At 40.5% G+C, this 23405-nt stretch overlaps 1 protein-coding gene across 1 annotated transcript in view; it reads right to left on the bottom strand.

Annotated features, from left to right (window-relative positions):
* Positions 1–16049, bottom strand: part of SNTG1 (syntrophin gamma 1) — a 352899-nt gene extending 336850 nt beyond the window's left edge. The window contains exon 1 of the mRNA XM_013954658.2: positions 15884–16049. The gene's annotated coding sequence lies outside the window, so the exon portion shown is untranslated. The remainder of the gene's footprint in view (positions 1–15883) is intronic.
* Positions 16050–23405: the final 7356 nt, after the last annotated feature.

The following is a 23405-nucleotide window of genomic DNA, read 5'->3' as shown; positions in this document are numbered from 1 at the left end:
GGATCTTGACAGATGGTTCTTCTTCACTCTGTATTTTTTTTAAAGGGGGACAAATCTCTTGCACTGTTACTACAATGAAAATTACTGTGTAAGCAGAATAAACCAAAGAATATTCCAAATACATTAGAGGCCTTGCCAGAATGTGCATATTTGGTAGATGGTATAAGTCATCTTAGCCTCCCCCCTTCTCGTTTCTTATCGAAGCAGATGATTCTTATGAATAGCAGCTTTATTTCTGTAAGTTAATAATATCCTCTCAAAATACTATGCACCAGCAAGACGACTACCCACAGCTGTAATTATGAGCAAAGCAAGAGTTTTAGTATTTATGCTGCACAAAGGTGAGTGATGTGCAAGTCTGTGTTGGCCCATGCTGAAGCCAGAGACCTGCATTAGTGTCAGTACAATTTTGGCTTAAACTCACATATATATGTAAATATGATACACATATAAAAACACATACACACACACACATAGCTGATTGCAGTTATAGTCTCCCCTACCACTAAGGCATTTCTAAGTTTTCTGTAATGAAAATAGCAAGTAAACAAACAAAATGGACCAATATGATGGCTCAGCCAGTGCAAATATCCTCTAAATAATAATATACAATTACAGAAAATTTTCAGTTTAATCTTTAAAATAACTCAGTCTCAGTTGGTATTGCACAAATAAATTAAAAAATCACAATCTGCTATCCTAAGTCTGAGAGCCAAAAGAAAAAAAGTACTTGATGTGGAAAAGGTGGAAGACCTTAACATAACATGGCTTCATACTAGGCTATCTCCTCACTTTCATTCAAATTACTCACATTTGAGTTTGCTTTAATTCTTTCCCATAACCAGAAAAATGTAGCACTGCATCATAACTAAAAATATATGCAATTATAGTTGTCTCGCAACTAAACACTAAAGCAAGAAAAGGAAGTCAGAACTGTCGTATTGTACTAAAATGCCTGGATTACTATGCCATATGTTCAGCTGTCTTTAAATACAAAAAAACTCACAATTTGTTAGGAGAACTTATAGATCTCTACATAGAAAGTCCCCTTTTTCTTCTACAGTATTATATTATAAAAATAAAATTATTTATCAGTTCTGACTATTCATAGGCAAAGCTCTTGCTGAGAGAATCCTTCGAGTGCTCATTACCGTATGTGAATCCTAAGACCTCCAAGTGTTCTTCCTTGGAGAGTATCAATTAAGATAGAGACTGGAAAATGAGCAAATATAACTTCATCTCAAATGTAATTTATGTCAAGAATAGATATAGGCAGATTCATTTTAAAAAATCCCACAACAAATCAAATTATTTTTGAGGTTTGTCCAATGTTCTTTTAAAAGGGAATAATATATCAGAGGAAACAATGACTTCCAGTCTACACAAATTAGACACACAAACTAGATCATGCAAAATATTTCCAAGAAACCAAAAATGCATGTAAATAAATATCTAACATGCTATATACCTCCACTGTATTCAAATAATGGAAATAAGTCTCTATATAACCATTCATTAATGAAGCTTCAAAGTACTAACCCGTGTGCTTATGAAGTATGAATTTAAGTCAAATGCAATAAATGAGCCAAAAGAAATTTATGTGACTTGCTCAAGCCTATGTGGTGATCACACAGCAAATCTAATTCAAAAGTTCTAGTTCACAATTAAGATCTTGCTCTATTCAGTAGACTTGACATTGCCAAAATGAAATAACTAGATTTTAATTAAAACAACTTACAGTATTTAAATTTACTTAGATGTCACTAACAAAAACCACTCACATAGTTAAATTGGCCTGTTGAGATTTTTTTGCAAATTGTATTATTAATGTTTTACCCTCAGTTTTTTTTTTTTTTATCAGTTGTTCACATGGCTTCTGATCAGCCTGCAAAATCCACCAATTAAGCAACCTTCCAGCCCAGGTTCTCATTAGCTAAAAAGTTTTCGCCTCTCCTTTCTTCAAACAGTATGTTTGCTGATAATGTTGTATTTGGATTACAAACTTTGAGGAAGTGAATATGTAGTATAACCCAAAGACAGAACACAACAGAAACCAAATCTTCTTTTTGGGTCTCCCCACTCACTGTATCATCATAGCATGGACTCTAGAGTAAAATTTCTCTCCAGCAACTCACTTCTTTAAGGTACTGTACCTTCAAACCAATATTTATAATTTCATTTGTTCAAGCTGTTTTAAGTCTTCTTGCTGTATTTTTAAAGTAAACTCCCAACACTTTGAATTTTCTATTGCTGAGCCATGGGAACAGGTTTAGGCCTAAGGAACCTAACACTAACCACTGTCATGACTCTTCAACAAATAATGAAGACTCATCCATAAACAAAAACAAAGTGATTTTATCAAACTGAAAGTAAATTTCCAGCTAATCTGTCCTTGTCTGGGATGTATTGCCTTGAGGCAAGTGTCTGAAAACACTCACATCAAGCAGGCTTCACAATTTCACTGAAAAAATATAAGTTAAATAGCTGTGAATTAAATATTCAAGTGTAGCTATTGAAACATGAAATATTATTTTCATGCTCTCTGACAGGATGTTTTAATACACAACTGCATACATTAGTGAATTCTATTATCAGATTAGCAGGATAAAAAAAATGGAAAAAAAGGCAAAGCTTCATGCTCAAAAATTATATGTTAAGATCTCACTGAATTATATAAAACTAGTCAAAATGAGCTGCTGAACAAAATTTCTCATTTAGGCTTGAAATCAGTTCCAGATAAAAGTGATCTGCAAACATCCTAGTAGAAGTTAAGATGACAATTGAAGGTTATAAAAGCAGATTCACAAGTTATAAGGAGAGCATTTTTACTTTCATATGAGACAGAAAAATATATATCATGGAAGTTTCAAGGAACAGAAAGGGCAATTCAGACACTGGACACTGGACAACAAAAATTTCAGTAAACTCTTAAATACAGAGCCTAAGACACAGTTTTACTAAGTAAAACCCTTGAAAACAAAGAGTTTGACATGAGAGAAGACAGGAACCAGAAGAGACATGTAAAGAGAAGATTAAATATAGTCAGAATAATAGGCCAGAAGGATGATCCTTACTTGCGAGTCCTGAATAGATTTGAGGAAGTACACAGCATTACAAAGATTACCTGAAAGAGAGTCAATGTCAATACAGGCACAGGCAACCGTGTGCATTATAGAAGTCCAAAAGAAGCCACAAGAACATGTAATGTGGCCATTGTCATGATCAAAGATGGGTTTACTATAGATTTCCAAATTCCACCACTATCAAGGCTGACAAGAGTACTTAGTATATCACGTTAACATGTTTGTGCGTGTGCATGTGTGCATAGAACAAATACACATATACACACATACACGTTATAAATATATATAGTTATGTGATAAACCTGTAGAGGATTTCCACAATGGAAATATTGGGGAAATACTGGGGGAAAAATATCATAAATGTGATGGTCTAACTAGGGGCCATCTTAAAATCATTAGCTGGTCTCAAATTACCAACTCTGTCATCCCTTCAGGAAAAAGTTGGCTGAAAGCAAAAAGTCAACTTCCTGGTGATTTAAGAAAAATATATTATCTGTATAAATTTATGTGTAATCAGTAATGGATATAAATGTTGTACCTGAAGTTTTACAAAACAGCTGACAACAGTCTGTATAATTCAAAAGTTATTTTTACTTCTATTGTGATGGCATCTTTTACCTCATTCAAAGAGGCACAGACTCTGTGCTGACTGCTGTGCGTGTGAACATCATAGAAACATTCTCCATTCAGGCACTCACCATTTCTTCTTCTATTTATTTTTATATCATTGTATCATGCCACTGTAGGATTACTGTGCTTGAGATGTCAAGAGCTTCTGCCAAGTAAGTCTCAGTACTACGAATCCTATGAGCATGCTAAGCCCCCTTCTTTCAGATCTAATCAAGGCTAATTACACACTCGCCTGGAAGCAGCTACCACCCAAAGAGATGGCCAGGATGAACCTAATGCATGACCTTCCCAGTGCTGGCTGACTGCAAACATGGGAGCTCAAGGATTGATCCGCCACAGAACGTAGAGAGGGAGATAGGAAGAGACATTGCACCAATGCAAGAGGAAATGGAGCCCAAGCTTTGTGGGGCACAATGCTCGCTGCAAAGGCAGCAAGTGGGTTTTCTCTGCAAATAGCTATCTGCAGTGTGCTCACTGCTGTGTAATGGGAAATATTATGTTCAATCTTTGTAAATAAAAAGGATGTCACCACATAAATCTCTGATACGCATCACCTACTTTCTTTTAAAGGGAACACTCCAGCAAGGCCCGAGATAACAGGTAACTACTTAGACAGAAGGGACAGTCGTATAAATCATTTCATCTTTAGAAACTGCCTTGTGTACTTCAGCAAATCAAAGACTTCCCAGACTAATGAAAACTGAGTCTGCTGTAGAGGAACACCCTCTCCCTGGCCAAGGAAGGCAGAGCTGATTCGGTCACATGCCATGCCTGTCATGCCCTGAAAAAAACTTTTGCATTATTGTTCTAAGCAAGCATATGCAGGCTGCTAGAGAAATCAGCAGTAAGACTGGGAGGAAGATTATCCCAAGAAGCATTTATGTATACAGAGGGAACAACATGCCATGTCCCCATTCCAGCAACTACAGGAGTGAGAAGCCTTTCGATTATGGGGAGCAATATCCCTCACTTTGGACACCTGCTGCATGCAAAGCATCAAGTCTTCCATCTTAAAAAAAAAACTTCTTTATATTTTATAACCCGTAACAATAAGATCTTTTTTTTGTTGTTTGGTTAAATATTCAGGTTGTCTCCTGGATGCTAGACTTAGGCACAAAAGATAATTCAGGATCTTCTCAGGTCTCTACTTGACTCTACCACACAGCACTGCATAAATAATGCCATATACACAAGCAGATGAAAAATCAAAACCATCACTGACTTAAAATATGAACTTTTACAACCTGGTAAGTATAGCCATTAGAATCCATTTTAAAAAATACTGGACCTGTTCTATCAAATAAACAAACATGATCAGATCTGATGAAAAAAAGACAAGATACTGGAGTTGAGAGGAAGACAACTCTTTGACCAATCTCCCATTCATCCACTACACACAAACAGGATGCTACTGGAACCAGTGTCATGTAGCATTGCTATGAATATTTACATGCTAGATCCAGAGATTCTCCATAGGTCCAGAGCTTAAATTCAACCTGATGTGTGGATCCAGGAGGGGCAGGAAAAGCAGTGGAACAACTGAGAGGGCAAATGTCCCTTCTCAATTAGCATTATTCAGTATATCATGCACAGTCCTTTCTGCATGTTTGGTAATAAGACACCTGGCTATGCAGGTTCCCAAGCCAGCCTATGGCTGCATATGGCCCTGAGCTATGATTTTGCCTACAGTAATTATTTTTATACGTTACTTTCTTGTTGATTTTTGCTTTCCTTTATCTTACACTTTTAAACAATATATCACTCCAGATATTTGACTGGCAGTCTCTAGAGGGACTCTCATCATAAATCACAGGCTGCGTAGACAGGTGTTATTAGTATACAGCTTTACTCGTAATCTAGAACATCTTGCACATGTACTCACTTTGCTGGATTTGTTTGCATAGTCAAAAATTCAAAGGTCAAATACTGCCCTTAATCTGCATCCCAAATGTGCCCCAGTAGTGTGAAAACAATCAGCTTGTACAAAAGACTGTAATTTTGATGTCTAATGCTACTCTGTGGTATTGAAAAAGTATGTTTTCAGGGTTTTTTCCTCATAATTTCTAAATACAAGAGTGTATTCCATATGGATGGTGTTAAAAAGATCTTTTAAATAAAAGATGGTATTTATATAATTACATCTTCTTTTTAAGCTTAGCTAACAAAAAGCTTTGACGAGCAAACAGTTTGGTGTTTTGGGCAAAACTATAGGTTTTGAACACAGCAGAACAGTTTATACATTCATAAATATAGGTTACCGCTACAGATGCATATTTAAAAAAAGGACTAGCTTTCCCTCCAGTAGCATTTCCAACTATCTACATGCCATAAACCTGCAGAACGTAGTATTTTGCTGTAATTGCAAAACTTTCTTTGAGTTTTTGTGTAGAGCTTTTTCTTTTTTCCCCAGCACTTTAAATGCCTGCAGACAGATTCTGTCTGTAGAAAGATCTAAAATACTTTTCACCATCCAGAAAAGAAAAAACTTATATTCCTCATTTTATGGCAGCAAATTATCTGGTGTGTCACTTTATAACTGAAGCAATATTGACGCTTGATCCATGAAAGTAGCTTCCTTCTCATCTACTTTCTCAGAAGTGGAATTAGAATTTAGAAACCTCATAATCACAATTTTATACCTTTAATGTTGCCTTTAGAGGTGGTTCTAGCTATTTGTTCCAGCTCTACTAGCTGGAAAGCAAGGTGCCCAGGCAATTTCTCTAAGGAAATTAGAGTTGTGAAATAAGATCCATAACTCTGCTTAGTCTCCACAGATTTTTGGGCACTGTAGAGCCTATTGTAAAAACAGGTGTGTGCATACAGCCCAATTTATTGTAGCATTTATCTTGGGCCAGAGACACATGCATATATTGTATGAGAGAGCAAAAAGGAAGAGAAATCCTGATGCTCTTTATTTCACCTTTGCATGCTGCCTATGAGACATGAGACAATCTGAGGGCTTCAATTTCTACTTTGCTTCCTGTGCATTAAGAGGCCAAGTCTCAGATAGCCTTAAGAGCATCCCAGCTACATGCTCAAATGGGCCTGTAGATGTGAGTGATATGATTGCTATAGTCTGTTTAAGGACGTCACCGATTTCCTGCGCATGAGGTCCTACTTTAAATATAGGGAGCTTATGGGACGCTCCAGGACAGGAGTTCTGGACTACAACAAAAGCTTCAGTCTTTCCCAAACAATTCTCAGATGGACAGGCAACGTGCTTCTGGCAGAGCTCCTGTGCATTAACAGCAGGTCTGTATTTCAAGGATATATTTCAATTCCTGAACAAGTACAATCTGGGGAAGCACCACTCTTTCCCCTCAAGGACAGAGAGCTGTAAGAAGGACAGAAGCAAGATGTTTGCTGAGACAGGCGCTACCTCCTCTAGAAATGCAGCTACTCACCCTTTCCTCTTTATAAGAGTCATGTATAGCCTCTCTCTATCACAGCATAAAGAATGCAGAAGCAAATCCACTGTATTTTCTGCTTTCTTTCACACAGTCTGTTTATGTTTACTACCCCAATTACTGGTGGTATCAGGATAACAGTCCCGTGGCCATCAAATAACTGTAAAGAATGCATACTGCTGTATACACATGCATACATGGTGTCAGGTAACATCCTAGCAGTAGCTAGCAGGGAAAGAGTTATTTCATTTTATGCTGCTAAGAGTTAAGGCAGGAAAAAAAATCCAGAGTGAAAAATAGCAGCATTCCCTATCAGTATCCTTAAACACTTACTGCTGTTCTTTCTAATGAACACCTGCAGGTGACATCTTATCTGCATCTTATAACACAAGGAGGTTGTCACTCTATCTGCTTAATGGTCATTACTGATGCACTTCATAGCATAACATAATAATAAGCCATTAAAAGCTGCTACTGTATCTGGTAAACATTTTGCCAACATAAAGAGAGCTTTATTTAAATAACTTCCTTTAAGAGAGAAGTAGAAAAAAGGTGCTGTTAGCTTACTTTAGGGTTTCAGTATTGAGGCTCAAATACCTCCTGGCTTTATCACTGATGTTACCCGTAGGATGCATAGTTAGGGTGAGGAATTCCCATCAAAGGTCTCTCTCTCTCCACAGTTATAATGTCTGAGGTCAATAACTGCACATTTAGAAGAAAGGTGTACATATGTGCACCAAATAGCTTACTGTGATTTCTTGTGGCAAGTTATCATATCTTGTCCCCATTCATACTAGAGTGCACACACACTGTCTGGGGATATTTCTCAAGTAGGCACTTCAGATCAGGACTTAATTCTTCCCTGTTATTACCCAGTAGAAAACATATTTGATTCTTCTCTAGTATACTTTTGCAGGATAGGAAGGCATCAGTCCATAATGCTCCAAGAATATAAACATCTCTTGACACTGAACACAATAAAACCATGAAAAGGCATTCCTGCTTGAATCTATCACAGCAAACACTCTTACAATACAAGTTTGTTAGAAAATAACATAATTGGGTGTAGTCACTGCTATATTCTGAGGACTGCCTCTTGCAAAAGTGTTGGTCTGTATCTACTGGAGACAAACTCTTCACCTGAAACATGCCATCACGCAATACAAAACCCCTTTAGGCATCAGGAGCTTAGCAGGGAGCTGTGCCAGCCTGAAAATTCATTAAATCATTTTGGTGGGGGGGGGGGGGTGCAAGAAGCTTGTCCAGATTACTCTTATTGGATTCGCTACCTACAGTCTGCCTTGAATCTACTGGCTTCACTAGACTTCCTCCTGAAAACTGATAGCAAAGTCCAGCAGAGGTTCATTTCAGTAAGATAAAAAGAAGGAAGGCAGAAACAAAAAAATAACAGAAAACACCATCTGAGCACATATTTTACCACAGAAAGATTTCTCCACTATTCCTGCATCCTATACTTTCTTCCATATACCTCCGTCACAAAATCTGTGTGATGTTCTTGCAATTTGTCAATACTGAGCTGATCCCCAAAATATGTTCTTTTCCAATTTCCCAAAATGCTTTTCCATGAAAAAGGATGCCTTTGCTGTAGTTATACAATTGCAGCTAATATGTAATAACAAAGAGTAATTATAAAAGCCAAAACCAAATCCTGATTTCAAAAAGGAAAAGTCACAGACTCAGTTGTGCAAACAAGCAGAATGCAAAGGATAATATATTAATTTTTACAGAATTGTATACAGACGCACAGAAGCAGAGCACAAAAACTACAGAATCACAGACTTGAGAAAACAATCAACAGGATGGAAACTATATTACATGAGGAAAAGAAATAAGGTTGCATATTAACCTTGAGATTTTCATTTCAGAAAAAAGTAACACAGGAACATTAATAAGCAAGGGACTATAATATCATCATGAAGAGGTGAAAAAAGAGGTAATAAGATGTACATGAAAGGGCATGTTGAGTAGGGATATTGAGGTAAACAGGAGTACCAAATCACAAATATTGAAAACTGGATTTCTCCATTAGTCAAAGCATGCAATAAATAACTACACAGTCCATCTTCCAAAAACAGGAAGTTGCTATTTTAAAAGTAAGATAACAACTGGCAAAAATATACGTATATAAGCGATTTTCAGAAGCTAGATACTAATACAACAAGAAGAATGTATAAACACTAATCAGTGAGACTCTCAGTTTCCTCTTACTAGGAAGCTATTTAATGTAATGAAAACATGCTGCATAAATGAGATTAATAATATGAAATTTAGGCAATTTCAATTAAGACACCAGAAGAAAAAACTGAGACAACCTCACAACTGCATAATACAATAACTTGTAAAAGGAAACATCTGATGAACCATTAGTACAGAGGCTTAAGAATTAACTAGCTGAAAGACTAATGACATGGTGCAGAAATTCTGTTCTTGTGCACTCAATCATCCAAGAAGGTCTTTCCCTATCTCAGTAATTTAAAGGAAAATGAGAGGTGATAATCTTCAGATGATGTCATGATTTCTCTATACTTTGCTTACAAACTGCTAGCACAGTTACAGCAAGCTTTTTCCATTGAAATTCTTTCATGAATGTCACTGTATTTGACTGAGAAGTTGCTTCAGCTGAAAAAGAAATAAAGTAGTTATTTTTGCACTTACATTAATAGAGTTGCTTAGTTTGCCAACAGGGAGCCCTGCTACTAACTGCACCCCTGACGGTAGCCAATCATGTCACATTCATAATGTGTTAACAGCCCCAGTTTCTTGGAACTATAACCACAGATTGCTTTTAAATCCATTTCTCCATTTTATAAAGCCTAAAGCTGATTTTGAAAAGAGTACTTTTTATTATATAGTACACTCTGTGTTCATAAAGTTGTTCCATAAAAAAGCAAAACACATAATCCATAGAATCAGAATAAAGACACTCCAAATTTGAAAACCCATAGGGACACAGCCCTGATGCTGATTTTTATTCAAAATCTATCTTCAGTGAAGAGTTCTATGTATGCATTGGTGTATGTTTTATTACACAACAACTGCTCTGCATCGGCAATAACAATATATTGCTGCAAAAATGTATGCAATTTAATAACTGATTAAAACATTTGTATGAAGAATTGTCTGTGAATTCTTCTGCATCCGGGGACGTACAGCTGTGATGCAGACTGGTAATGGATAGAGGCAGACAGCTGCGTGTGATAAAATCTACAGCTTCCAGACAACTGTAGAGTTGATGATTTTCCTCTCCTTTTTCACTTAAACAAAATCTGATTAACTTAGATCAGTTCTCAAATGCTGTTTAGAATATATATAAAATGATAGGAAAGAGAGAAAAGAGTTCTCTTGCAAGCATAATTTTAATTGCTTTACTTCTTTAGGAGTCAAAAGCAAGCCAAAGAAAATCAATGCCCACTTGTGTTGCAGAAGCTGAAACATACAGTTCATTATTCACAACTGTTAAAATAGTCAATTAAAACATTTTACTATGTGGAACAACTAGAAAAAGCTATTTCACATAATTTTAAATAAAGATATATTTAGAATTAGCATCAAAGCATTTCATAAGGGGAATTTCAGCAACAATTCTGTGATTAAGAATTAATGTTTCATAGTAAGTCAAATAATAATAATTTTATCTTGAATGAATATCAAGCTTTGAGAAGATTTCTGAGACCTTAGCATTATAGCTGTTGAAAAATCACAGAATTTTCCATTGAATTCAATAAAAATAGCACAATAATCTTAGATGCCAAGAAAAGAATCAGAAGGTGGGACTACTATCACTGGCTAGAGTCTGTCATCTGTACAGGATGATCTCAAATTCCCTTCAGCTTTGGAGAGAATGACGAAAAAAAAAGTAATGTCTCAACAACACTCCCATTCTTACTTCTTTCTGGATAGATATATTCTATTAAATTAATTTAACATAACAGACAGAGGAAAAAAAAGGCATGTGTTTTGTTTTATTCACACAGCCTTTGTTCACAGTTAAATGTAAGTCTATTTAAATTATTTTACAAAAAGCAACATAAAATTTACTTAAACAGAGTTATTTCTGACATCCACAAAAAAGCCAGTAAATTGCCTGCTATTTGAAACAAGATGTTGAGATTGAACAAAAACTTGTAATAAACCCAAAGTTCAGAATAATCTGACAAACTGTTGCTTCTCTGCTAACACTATCTCAGAAGCTTCAAGCAATGAACACTTTGAAAGTGTTTCAATGTCATCAGCTTTAAAGGTTTGAAACAGACTGTTGAACCAAGATCTCACCCAACAAGGCAAGGAACACCCATATCTAACAAGAAGTAATAAGTTTTCCATAGCAAAAAATTCCAACAATCTTGATATTATATAAAGATCACAACTATTTGCAGAATAATCGTTTGAGCCAACAATCAATTGCACTCATGGCAACTCTGAAACCATGAGCTCTTTCACAGATGCTGTATCAGTGTAAATATTAAAGCAGTAAACCATCATCCATCTCCTTTCCCTCCACCACATCTCACATAGGAATTTCAGTAGCCAATGAAATGAATTGTGTTAAGCATCAGTTTCAGTATTTAGCTCTGTTGCAAGGCTTGTGCCATTCAGGGTAGGGTCAGTTCCCCTCTCACAACAAAATGGACACGTGGTGTTCAGCTCCTGGCATGGGAGACCTCCTGCTTTTTACAGTGAAAGGCCACAGCGCTGCCCTACACAAGCCACCCGTTCCTTATCACTGAAGTCATTCTGAATACCTGAGCAGAGCAGCAAAACTTGCCCAACAATATAATTTAAACATGTTTTGGTCTTATATGCAAAACCTCATCTTTTAGAACAATTACACTTATGTAACTCATAACAACTATTACTCTCAGGATATTGTTACAGCAAAGAACTTTTTTGTCCAGTGCTACCCAACGTTAACTGGAGAACATGTCATGAAATTAATCTCATGCCAAACACTTTATTATTATTATTATTATTATTATTATCCCTCTACCAATTATTTTAATAAATCAGTGGGGCCAAGTCCTCAAGAAACAGCTCAGCCTCCGGCTCCTGCACTTTGAGACTCTCATCATGCAACTGAGCGCTCCACCTCTTTTGGCCAACTCAAACTAATTATTGAAGACGAAAGCTCAGAATGCCAAATGAGTGACAGCCACATCTGAAGTGCAGTGTACCAAAACACAGAAAGCTTTGTTTCCATATCACATAGCTTCTCTTCTTCATAAAGAGTAGACACATCACTCACTAAATCCATCCCTCTAGATGGATAATTCCTCCCTTTGATAATTAAATATTCATGCGAATTTCACCAACAGTGCCTCCACTGCATTCGCTGCTGTTGATTCCAGTTGTATCTTTGAGATATGATTTATACTTTTTTTCTCTCTCTTTTATTTATTTATTTATTTATTTTTAATACATATGCTTTCTCTCCTTCCTCTGACCTAGAATAGGAAGGCAGAAAATTTAGGTTGGCCACAATGACAGTAAGACTTCCTGACTCTTCCAGTTATGGTAGATAAAACTCAGGGCAAATACAGAAAGTCAGGTGTGTAACCATGCTGAGACAACATCACAGTAGACTGTCAGAGGTACACGTTGATGCAGCAGACTTAAACTGGGATTCCACCCACCTAATCCTGTCTCTGGTGACCTGAACTGAAAGCACAGGCATGAGAAGAGACAAGAAAGACTATACATTAAATCCATTTGGCACTTATTATTTGCTACAATTCCTCACCTTTTTAAACAATGCATGCAAGTAAACCTGGTGATGATTAGTGTTTGACAGTATCACAGTTTTCCCAGGAGCTCAGGCACAAGGACCAGTGCTGAATTACAAGCATGAAGAAATGGTACTTATTCAAGCACTTCAGAGTGAAGAAGAACCAAGAACAGGCTACTTTTTTTAATATTTGATTGAAGATGAATAAATAGAAACAACACATTCAGCTGAGTTGGACTGACTAGCCTTCCTTAACTGCTGATATGTTCAGTTTTACTTACAGGTATTTTGTCAATTCATGAAGGTTATGTCTGACAAGCCAAACAGCATGTCTGAGCAATCATAACAAAATTAACAAAGGAATGCAATCTCTGAGCTTGCCCTGGACTTTCTAAATCAAATCAACACCTTCTCTATTAATTTGCATAGTATAAAAATAAAAGTGCATGCCATAAAGTTGAATATAGTACTGATTCAAAAGATACAAGCAAACTAGGATATAGAGCATTAAAGAGAATACTAGAACAACCTTACAGTAAACTGTATGACGGAGACTCCTGAATTTTTAAAATTAAGCACTACATGCATTTTAATATGAAGCATAATATGCAGAAAGGCTTTCTGATAAGTACCAATTCAAAGAGAAAGAAAACATGCAAAAATAAAGGGTTTTGGTCAGTATCTTAGAAGTTGTTGTTTTGTAATTATTTCCTTAAAGACCTCAGGTCTTTCTTTCCCCTTTTCAAATTTTTAACAGAAAAAAAAATGTTTCTTTTTTCTACCAGACTCTGTGAAAACTCGGTTCTTCGGCCATAAAGCAGAATGAAAATCTGGCTGTAAATGAAAGTCTAGAACATCATGTTCTTTAATTCAGTGATGGGGACCTTCATTAGATTATCTCAGAGCTATGGGACAAGATACTGCAAAAGCCAAATGATACATCATTAAATTATGTTTTCTTCTTCTCCAGGCAAAGAGTGAGTATAGCATTAGATTAGTTTGAAAGACCAAATGAAAAGGAAAAAAAGGGCTCTGTAACTTGCATCAGAAGTGGCAGAGCTGATACAATTTTCAAATACCACTTATCTGTATACTCAGGTATAAGCAGTTACTTATGTTAATTTTGTAAACCATCAATGTAATGTATAGCCCATATGAATTCCAGCTCAGTGCACGCTTCAGTGTTTTATGATCTCCTTTGCACACACTTAGTGAAAGCCTGCCACTCTGCAACAGAGGAAGGAATTACTACAATAAACCCATAAGTATGCTTTGATAAAAAATACACATTTTTTGATAAGCCACAAAAAGCAGCTTAGTGTTTTAAACAATGGACAGGTTTGTGCCCCAGTGCCTAGCAACAGTTATTTTAATTCTGTTTCACAGTATCTTCAAAATCAGAAATATGAACCACAGTAAAGCTCTCCTGAAACTGCACTGAAACAAAGTGACATTCCTCTCCCACTGCTTACCCACAGTGAACTTCATCCACCATTATGCGAAAGGCTTACTTTTTGCTATAAACTTGAGATAGTTACATGTTCACAGTACTGCCAACACAATACCTTTTAATCCTGTTATGTTAATTTTGCATCCATGTGAAATGTGCATATCAGTCCACAAGAAGATCCCTTCCTTACAGCCTCCCAGAGGACAAGTGCTGGCAAATCAAAGTGCATTAACCTGGGAAGCTCTGAGCCCCCTGCCCCCCCACCCCCCGCCACACAGACACTCATTTTGCTAGAGATCTCTTTGATTAGAGAAAAAAAATCCAAAACTCAACAAACATTTCACACACCTTGACATTTCTGCAGGAACACATGCTTCCAACACTGCATCTTATACTTTTGTCACTCTTACAGAGTTATTTCCCCAAGTCCACACACTCACCATGCCCAGTGCCTCTGCTCAAACTACCATGTTCACTGGAACTCACTGAGCTCTTAGTGAAATGCCAGAGCTCAGCTATAAATTTGTGCAACTCCTTTTATTCTGTGATGCTTTTGTGTTAGACCAGGATGTACATCAAGGTCACTGTAAAAGATTGTTGTTTTCAGACTCATAGAGAAGACACCAAGGAAATCAGTAAGAGTAAACTTAATTAAACATGGTTTGAAGTTCTGCCTTCTCCCAAACCTGCCCAGAATCCACCTCTTTATTCCCTATCTTTCAGAGACAGATGTTTCGTAGATACAGGAAGGCAGGCTGGTTAGCTCATACACTATATGTGCTGAAAGGTGACCAGAAGAAATCATTCTTTGCAGTGTGACTGGTCTGTTCTGAGATCTTTGAGTTTTTAGCAAGAGATTACAGCTCTGTGGGTCTGCTCCTTTGAAGTGGAGTTCTTCCAAGAGCAGAATTAGTACCTTGCCTGCTCTGTATACTGAGATATACTGCAGTCAACTTTTTGTTTCATGGCAATGTCAAGCAGAGCAGTAAATATCCATGGGCTAAAGCAAACAAACAAGGCTGGGGAAACCACATCCTCACAGCAACGGCATCTCAGAGAAAAAGAAAATCAGCAGGCAAGACACAAGAAAGTTAAAGGCATAAAAGTCAAAACTCTCTAGGTTCACTACCTTAACCCATAAACAGGTCTGAAATGTTTGCACACATACCCTGCCTCTCTGCTCCCAGAGCCACTGCTGGAAAGCAATAAAGGGACTCCTACAATTTAGTTATAGCATAGCACAAAGCTGAAGACATTTTATATTAGCACATATAATGCATCATTTCTTACAGGTGCAGAAGTGGGCAGCACAGGATTACTTTGTCGCTGTGCTTTACCGCTGCTGCACGCCAAGTCCTGCACCGGAGGGCTGCCCACGCCGTACTTCGGCGGAGTTGCACCAGGCGCGCTGCGACCCCGGCCACAAACCTCCTGCACCGAAACGCCGGGGAGCCAAAGCTACAGCTGGGGCCGCTGCCTCCAAAACCGCGAGCAGGAAACCAAAAGCTGCAAAAAAAGTCACTCGAGATGACGGTAATGCAGCGCAAGGACAACGAAAAGGGGCACTCACTTGCCTGTGTGCTCCCGCCGGGCGACCTCCTCTCGGCTGGCGAAACGCAGAGCCGCTCGTTCTCCTCGGACCTCTCCGAGCGATTTCCAAAATATTTCCCAAAGAGGCCGGGGCATCTCCGGGCTCAGCCGGAGCGCGCAGGGAGCCCGGCCGGCGCGCCCCCGACCCCGGCGCCCATGGTCTCGCCGCAGCCCCGGCCGGTCGCGCTCGGATGCCCGCGGCGTCGCCTCGGGGCCGCTAGCGCCGCATCCCACCGAGCCGCCGCCGCGCCGCGGGCAGCCAGGGGCTCCCCGCGCCCTTCCCGGAGACGGCGCGGGGGCACCGGGCGGGGGAGCGCGGACGGGCAGCGCCGCCCCTCCGCGGCGCGGCGAGGCGCGGCGAGGCGCGGCGAGGCGGCGCCGCCAGCGCGGCCGCAGCCAGGCGCGGCGATGCCGGCCCCGCCCGGGACCCCCCGGCGCTCCGAAACGCCGCCCCGGGGCCGCCCCCGGCGAAGCCGCCGAGCCGCGGCCCTCCCGCGGCAGAGCGGGCCGCTACGCGGGGCGCCGCGCCGCAGCGGGGAGCCGCCGCCGCGCCCGCCGCGCGCAGACAGCAGGGGCAGCGCAGCGGGCGGCTGCGCGGGGCCCCGCGGGGGAAGTGCGGCCCGCCCCCCCCAGCACCCCCGCGCCCCCCGGTGGGGGCAGCTAGGCCGGGGGGCTGCTGCGCCCCCTAGCGCGGGATCCCGCACGCCCGCCCCGAGCCCGCGGGACTGTCCCGGGGCGCCGGCGGGCTCCGAGGCGGGCGGCACCGAGCCACCCGGTCACGGGTTATCCCTCTGCCCTCCCTCACCGTGAGTTTTCAGTGAGGAGAAATTCTCTCTTGCCGAGGTAGAGAAGTTTTTTGACCTCCGCCTTATTATGCCCCTCTTCTTGCCGAACTTCACTGGATGCGGTTTCTCCTCATTGTGCGAGTGGGTATATATTGATCGCTTGCCAGACAGCAAATATAACATATCAGCCCCCATATTTAGAAGAAATTATGTGTGGGGTTTATTTTGACAGACTCCCTTGAAGCGGCAGAGTCGTTTTCTTTTTAAATGTTACCATGCTCCCTAGGTCCAGCAATGCCTCCTAATCTGCCAACCTCTAATTCTGGGCTATGTCGCTTGGGTTTTGTAGCTCTCCCACCTACAAAAGGAACAATGCCCCGCTTAATTGTTCACCAAATAAATAAAAAAGCAGCGAGAACACGTCCCCACTTCGCAGCGCGCGGGGGCGGGCGGCGCCCAGCGCTCCCCGGGTGGGAAGCGGGTGTCGGAGGCGGCGGCGGGGCCGCGTCCCGCCCCTGTGCTCGGCCCGGACGCTCCCGGGGGGGAGAGCGGCGAGCGGCACCGGGGGCCCGGAGCCCGCGGCGGGGCCGGCAGGTCGCTGCGAGCTGATTTTGCGGGGCGGCGCAGGGGGGGAGCAGGGAGCGGGGGAGAGAGCTCGGCCGTCCCCCCCATGCGCGGGCCGCCTCGGCATCTCCGTGTCCTGGACCAACAGCCAGCGGGTCACCTAATTTTGTTTCAACACAGCAGTTGGAAGTTGAGGTGGCTAAAACGTGGCAGCAACAGGGTCCGTGCCAGCCAGGGTTTGGGAAAAAGAAGGGGAGGGGAGGCGAAAGAGGGAGGGAGGAATAAAACACTTGCTGTGTTGGACATCGAGTATCACCGAGAGGCCAAAGCCTTCCTGGATCAAGTGGATGCGGGTTTCTGCAGCGCTGCCGTGCCAGGACTGCAGGGACGAGGGAGGGGGCTGATGCCTGGGCCGCCGCGGCTTCTTCCTCCACAGGGAGCCGGGGCCTGGGGTTTCCCGGGGGGGAGCCGGGCGCACCGCGGCACAGACCCCTCCAGCACCCCTGGCAAGGAGGGGGCGGCGAGGGGGGCTGCTGCACCGCGCACTCCTAAGCCCCCTGCGCGCCCCCAGCCCTCCGCTCTCGCCCTTCCTTATCTCACCACCGACCCGCCTTTGCAAAGGCTGGGGGGGAGGAGGAAAACCAAAGCGAGCGCCGCGGGGCTTCCCGCAGGCGGAGCTGTACTTTCTCTGCCTGCTTCCCCCGCGCCGGTTTTGGGAAGCAGCGAGCCCCCGGCTTCCCCCCGCCCGGGAGGCCCCGGTGTGCCCGGGCGCTGCGCCGGGGCCGCGCGGAGCTGACTCGTTTCATCCCACCAACGCTATGTGGAGCTACGAAAGCAGGGAAAAAAAAAATCCCACGGTTTAAAGTGGCAGCGTTGGGTGCAGCTGAGGGACCCTCTTCTCCCTGTAGGTTTGACCCTCAGGGCGGGCCGGGCCGGTTGTTGTTGCTAGACCGAGGTGGGGAAAGCAGCGGTGGCCTTATCTGTATCCTCTGGGCCCCGTTTTAGCTCTCTGAAATGTTATTCTTTAGTCAAACAGAGATTATCAGGTAGGGTGATCAAAGTTAAATGCCCAGTGAAAAGAGATTTAGCTTTGTTTTTGTGTAGCTCCTATTCCAGCCCTTTTCCTCTATACAGTTGTTCAGCTTCTTGAAGTGAAAAGTTATTTTTTTCTACATTTTACAGTTAAAAGGTCTTCTTCTGCCAACCTGGGGCAAACAAAAATGTTTCTCTTCCTTATGAATTCCTTTTACAAATATTAACTTCAGTAATGTGCAGTGAGCCATTAAGGGGGAAAGGATTTAAAAAGACAGCTTCATGCAAGCTAAATGCAAAGATAATGGAGTTGCTCTGAAGAGTGTAGTTAAATGTTGAGCTGATAAATGCATAAGAATATGCAGTGATAGGTTTCATGCCTAATTGAACAGATTTGTACTTCGGTCCTCATCTAGAGATACAGATCCTTATTTTTAACTGTTTCTTAATAGTGACTGATGTTAACAGACTTCTTGATAGATACAAGCTAACCAAGTTATCTGTCCTATTGTGGTTCTACCAAAAGATTGAATGGTTTCAACCAGCAGTTCTCCTGACAAGACTGAAAAAATAAATGATTGCAACTATATATATTATCATCCAAGTCCTAATACATGTATCTCAGAGAACTGAAATAATGAGTGAAATGTAATGAACTGAAAACTCTTCTGAGTCAAACACAGAAGTAAAGCAGAACTGTAGCCATCCTTGCTCATGGCCTTGTGGAGAAAGGCCATACTCTACCCTTGAGAGCACAGTTTTTAAACAAAGTGGTTACAAATGATCCTTTACAATCTCTTAACTATGCTGGCTAGAGCCAATCCCACATGTTGGGATATCTCTGATGCAGTTCCAACAGGGATAGCCTCATCTGTTTTAGCTATTGAAGCCACCTTCACTTACAACTTGCAAGCTTGGATATATATTAATCAATACATGCTATATTCCCCCTAGCTGTAGGAAGAACTATTATCTGTAACGGAGACCTATCCACTTTCTTTTATGTGAAGATGAAGGGTAGCATAATCCCCTTGCTTATGTAAGCAAGAAAGTTTTGTTTTTGCAAGAGAAAGCTATCGCAATTTTCCCTGCAAGAGCTTTCAAGCTCTTCCCATGCTTGTTAAAGCAAGCACATCATAGTTACACGTTTTATTAAAAGTAAGAATGTGCTGAAGATGAACACTACCAAACCAGATGAAAAGTGTGCAATTTTTTAAATCATTATCAAGCTGATGTCACATGATGTTTGCTTGTCAGTTTTACACAATATTAGAAGGTTAATATTGTATTGCATTTTTTCTTCAGGCAGCACAAACACAACATAGGATTCTTACATACACAGAATTCATATTTCAAATAGGTTAAGAATGTAGTCAAGAACATGAATCAACATTTAAAGTCAGACTGGGTGAGCCAGAAGTGTTTTTGTGTAGTATGGGCAGCGTTCAGTAAGAAAAGTCACACAATATGACATAAACTAGTGGTAGCTTCTGTTGTAGATTCTACAGCTTTAGCAGACTGACATCACTTCAAGATGCCCATCAAGGATGGGGTGACAGAGGAAGAAGACAATTAAAAATGGAAAAAATAGAAGATAAAGATGAAGAACAAATGACATTGGCTAAAAGACGTGGGGTTGGAGGGAAGAATGTCACACAACACAGAAGTAGTGACATCCTTTGTAAAACTGTATTGACTGTCTATCTATGAGCAGCTATTTGTCCTCTTTCCCCTTAGCAGAACCCAATCTCTTTTCTAATTAAAGGAAAGTTCACTTTGATTGCGGGCAATGATTCTGACATCTGGCAGCCAGACATTTGTGTCTATATCTGTGACATATAACTCCTCACTGTGGAAGAGCTGAGTAACAAACAGGAGAGAACTAAGGGCCTGAAAAAGAAGTTACAGCTGCATTACTATATAGGGAAAAAAAGAGAGACCTTTATCCAAAACCAGTGCAGGACAGTGGACATCTAGCAGGTCCTAGAAGTTCTGATAAAACATACTGGCTATCCACCATTATCTACTCTTTCCTTGACAGAACCTAGCCCTTTTTCAATTTGAAGCCATCAACCATATCAAATACACTGTAATCTGCAAATGAAGGCAAGGTACTCCCTCCCTCATTTTGAGCGTGAAAATCTATAACCAAACCTGAGGCATGGATGATGTTCATTTACAAGCAGCTTTGGTTTTAGCCACAAAGTATCTCAAATAGACCTCAAAATGTGTCTTTATTTCTTAGAAAGCATCAGTTCTTCTTTATTCATGTAAAAATAAATACTCAATTAAAAGACATTATCAGCCTTTAAGAAGATCTTTTTAAGAATAATATCAAAAGACAAACTGAAGTGAAACTCACAGCACTGATGGAATTTTTATTGTCTCCATCAGAATAGAATTAATATATTTTCAATATCCACTTCTGGAAAAGTTATGGCAATTGCCACTCCCTCGAGGATGGGTATAACATGCTTTATAATAAGTAGGTCACAAGGCCATCTATGAGCATCAAGCTCTTGGTACTCCCTGCATTGCAGTAGAAATCCAGAGCACATTCCCAGTTTCTGATGAGTTAATATTATTTTTAAATTCCATTCACAGACTAGTAATAATCTACACAGCTGAGTCCAGGAAAGTCTATGAACATATTCCCTCTTGTTCTCCCGCAACTAGACTAAACTAAACTCCAAGAAAATATGGAAAGTGATTTACCAGTATCTGGCACACTTATATAAAATAATGTGTCATTTGTCACCATGGCTTGTAATCTTAAAATCTGACTGGAGAAATGGTGGAGACCAAAATAGCCTTTATTGTCTGTGGGTGGCCAGAAAAAACTGCAGCTACATTCCAAAATGTTCCTTGCTGCCATGGTTTATTTCTCAAGAGCTTTTGTGCATCCATTTAAAACTCACACTCACGTAGACCCAAACAGAGACATGGGGGTTTGTTCAGACTGCAACTGCATATGCTTATTCATTTAAATTCCTCTTTTCACATGTAAACAGGATATTAGCAATTCCATATGAATATTTCTTTGATATTCTGAGCTTTTCAAATAATCTCAAAGCTTGGAGAATTTAAACCCACATACATTGAAACCAAAGAGCAGAAAACCTCAAAGAAGCCAGACTGTGAAGTTCATAGCCTTAAACTCTTTCCTTAATCCCAAATTTTATATGCAGTCTGTACATCATGTTCAGCACTGTTATTATTTATGCCAGTCTATAATTGGCTTGCATCTGATGAATATTTTTAACCTATAAGAGAATTTGGATAAAATTATAACAAAGGATTTTAACTAGTTTCAGGGAAATTATCTGTGTTATCTGTCTTAGTAATTAATTTATTATAAGCAATTATCACAAATTAGAAAGGGCAAGTTCAAATTCATAGGCTATAATTAGTAGAATCTAAGAAAATTATCAATTACATTTTTCTGTATTATCCTCACTACAAAAACTTATCTCAGCATTAGCCCAATTGTCCTATTTCTTCACCAAAAGAAGATAAAATTACTCTCTGTGCTTTTGAAAATCATTTTACACATTGCAAAGTTCAAAACTATTATTTTCCCCCCTTTGGAAAGAAAATAACTGATAAAAGGCATGTGTCATTTAAAAATAACTAACTTACAGTCTGTAATATTTACAAGTCTACACAAGAAAGCCAAAAAGATAAAAGGTGACTGAGGATGAGGAAAAAATTTACTTCTATTAGCTTTGTGATGTTTAAAGTGGTAGTTAAAAGATGTGATAGTGGAATTCAGATATGGAATGTCATCTGCGAATAATATAATGGATTATACTATTTTGAAATGTATGTGGATACAACCATAGCTTATAAAATGATTGCTATGTTCCTGGAATTAAAATAAGTGTTGATGTATATTTACTTGAGACAGTTTGTGTGGGTGGAATGAAAATCATAATTTTGCCCAAAAGTTGAAACATGAACCACTCTGCAAAAAGTTATACAGACTTAGGTACAAAATTATAGATGTTATAGATAATCTCTGATAGATGGATATTAGACCACGGTCTTCCCAGCATCTTCAGCCTGGCCCAAGTGTTTGCCTGTGGGATGATGAAGAGAGCAATGGCTGTTTAATCAGCAAATGCTTCCAGACAGCTCAATATTTTTTCACTCTCATTCATAGCCCCAAGTCAGGAAGAGGAGATAAAAAGGAGGGATAGAAACGCTGTTTCTGTGGCTGCCAAAGAAATGGGAGAGTGGTTCTGTCTACGTATAAACGAAGTAAGCCTTCCTGGCTGGAGCCACCGCTGCATCCCTCCGAACCTTCAATAGCAGGGGCAGCTGTGATTCCCCCTCCTCAGTCATACGACAGCAACCTGTTGATCTGTAAAAGCATTGGAGGGTGAATTCAGTGCTTGTTGTAAATGGAAAAAATGGCTGCTTCACTTTAGAAGAAGGGGAGGTAGGTATCTCTTAGTGTGAGGAACACGTGATATGTCTATGTATGGAAAGGTGAACACTGTGTGCTCATCCCAGACACAAGTGCAAAGGAGAGTACATTGAACCTGACTGAGTCTGACTGTCCTGTGGAATCTAAGTAGTTTTTCTACCATGATATGTGTAGTTTGGAGGCAAGACCTATGCCATACCCTAGGGAAAAACCATCTGGGCTGAGGGAGCTGCACCATATACAGACATTTCTTGAAGAAATTGACCCCAGTTCAGAGTTACTGCAATATATGACCCATGGTGTCCCTGCATTAACTGAGTCAAATATTCCAGATTCCTAGCTACTAAATAATAAGCATTGCTCTTCCACCATGTAGACACTCTTGACGGGTTTGTCCCCCCTCCTAGCTATGGATTATCACTCACAGGTGTGAAATAGGCCCTGACAGTGCTCTGTGTACTTCTCCCATGACACTTGGGTGAACGTGCCAGTTCTTACCCTCATCACTCCGTCATTAGTCCAGTGCCTAGTGACTCTGGTCTTTGCTCACTCCCTGCCTTGATGCTTCTTAGACATCTCTCTCTTTTCAGTACTGCCAGCCCCTAGCCTTAAGCTTCCTTGGGTAGATGTCTATCAGAAAAGCAGTTGGTTGTCATGTTTTTTCCATGGCTTGACCAGGGACCAAAATGAGA

The sequence above is a fragment of the Apteryx mantelli genome, chromosome 2, assembly GCF_036417845.1.
Source record: "Apteryx mantelli isolate bAptMan1 chromosome 2, bAptMan1.hap1, whole genome shotgun sequence".
Taxonomy (NCBI): Eukaryota; Metazoa; Chordata; class Aves; order Apterygiformes; family Apterygidae; genus Apteryx; species Apteryx mantelli.
Note: the sequence above shows the minus strand (reverse complement) of the source record. Positions and strands in the feature narration are given on the sequence as shown.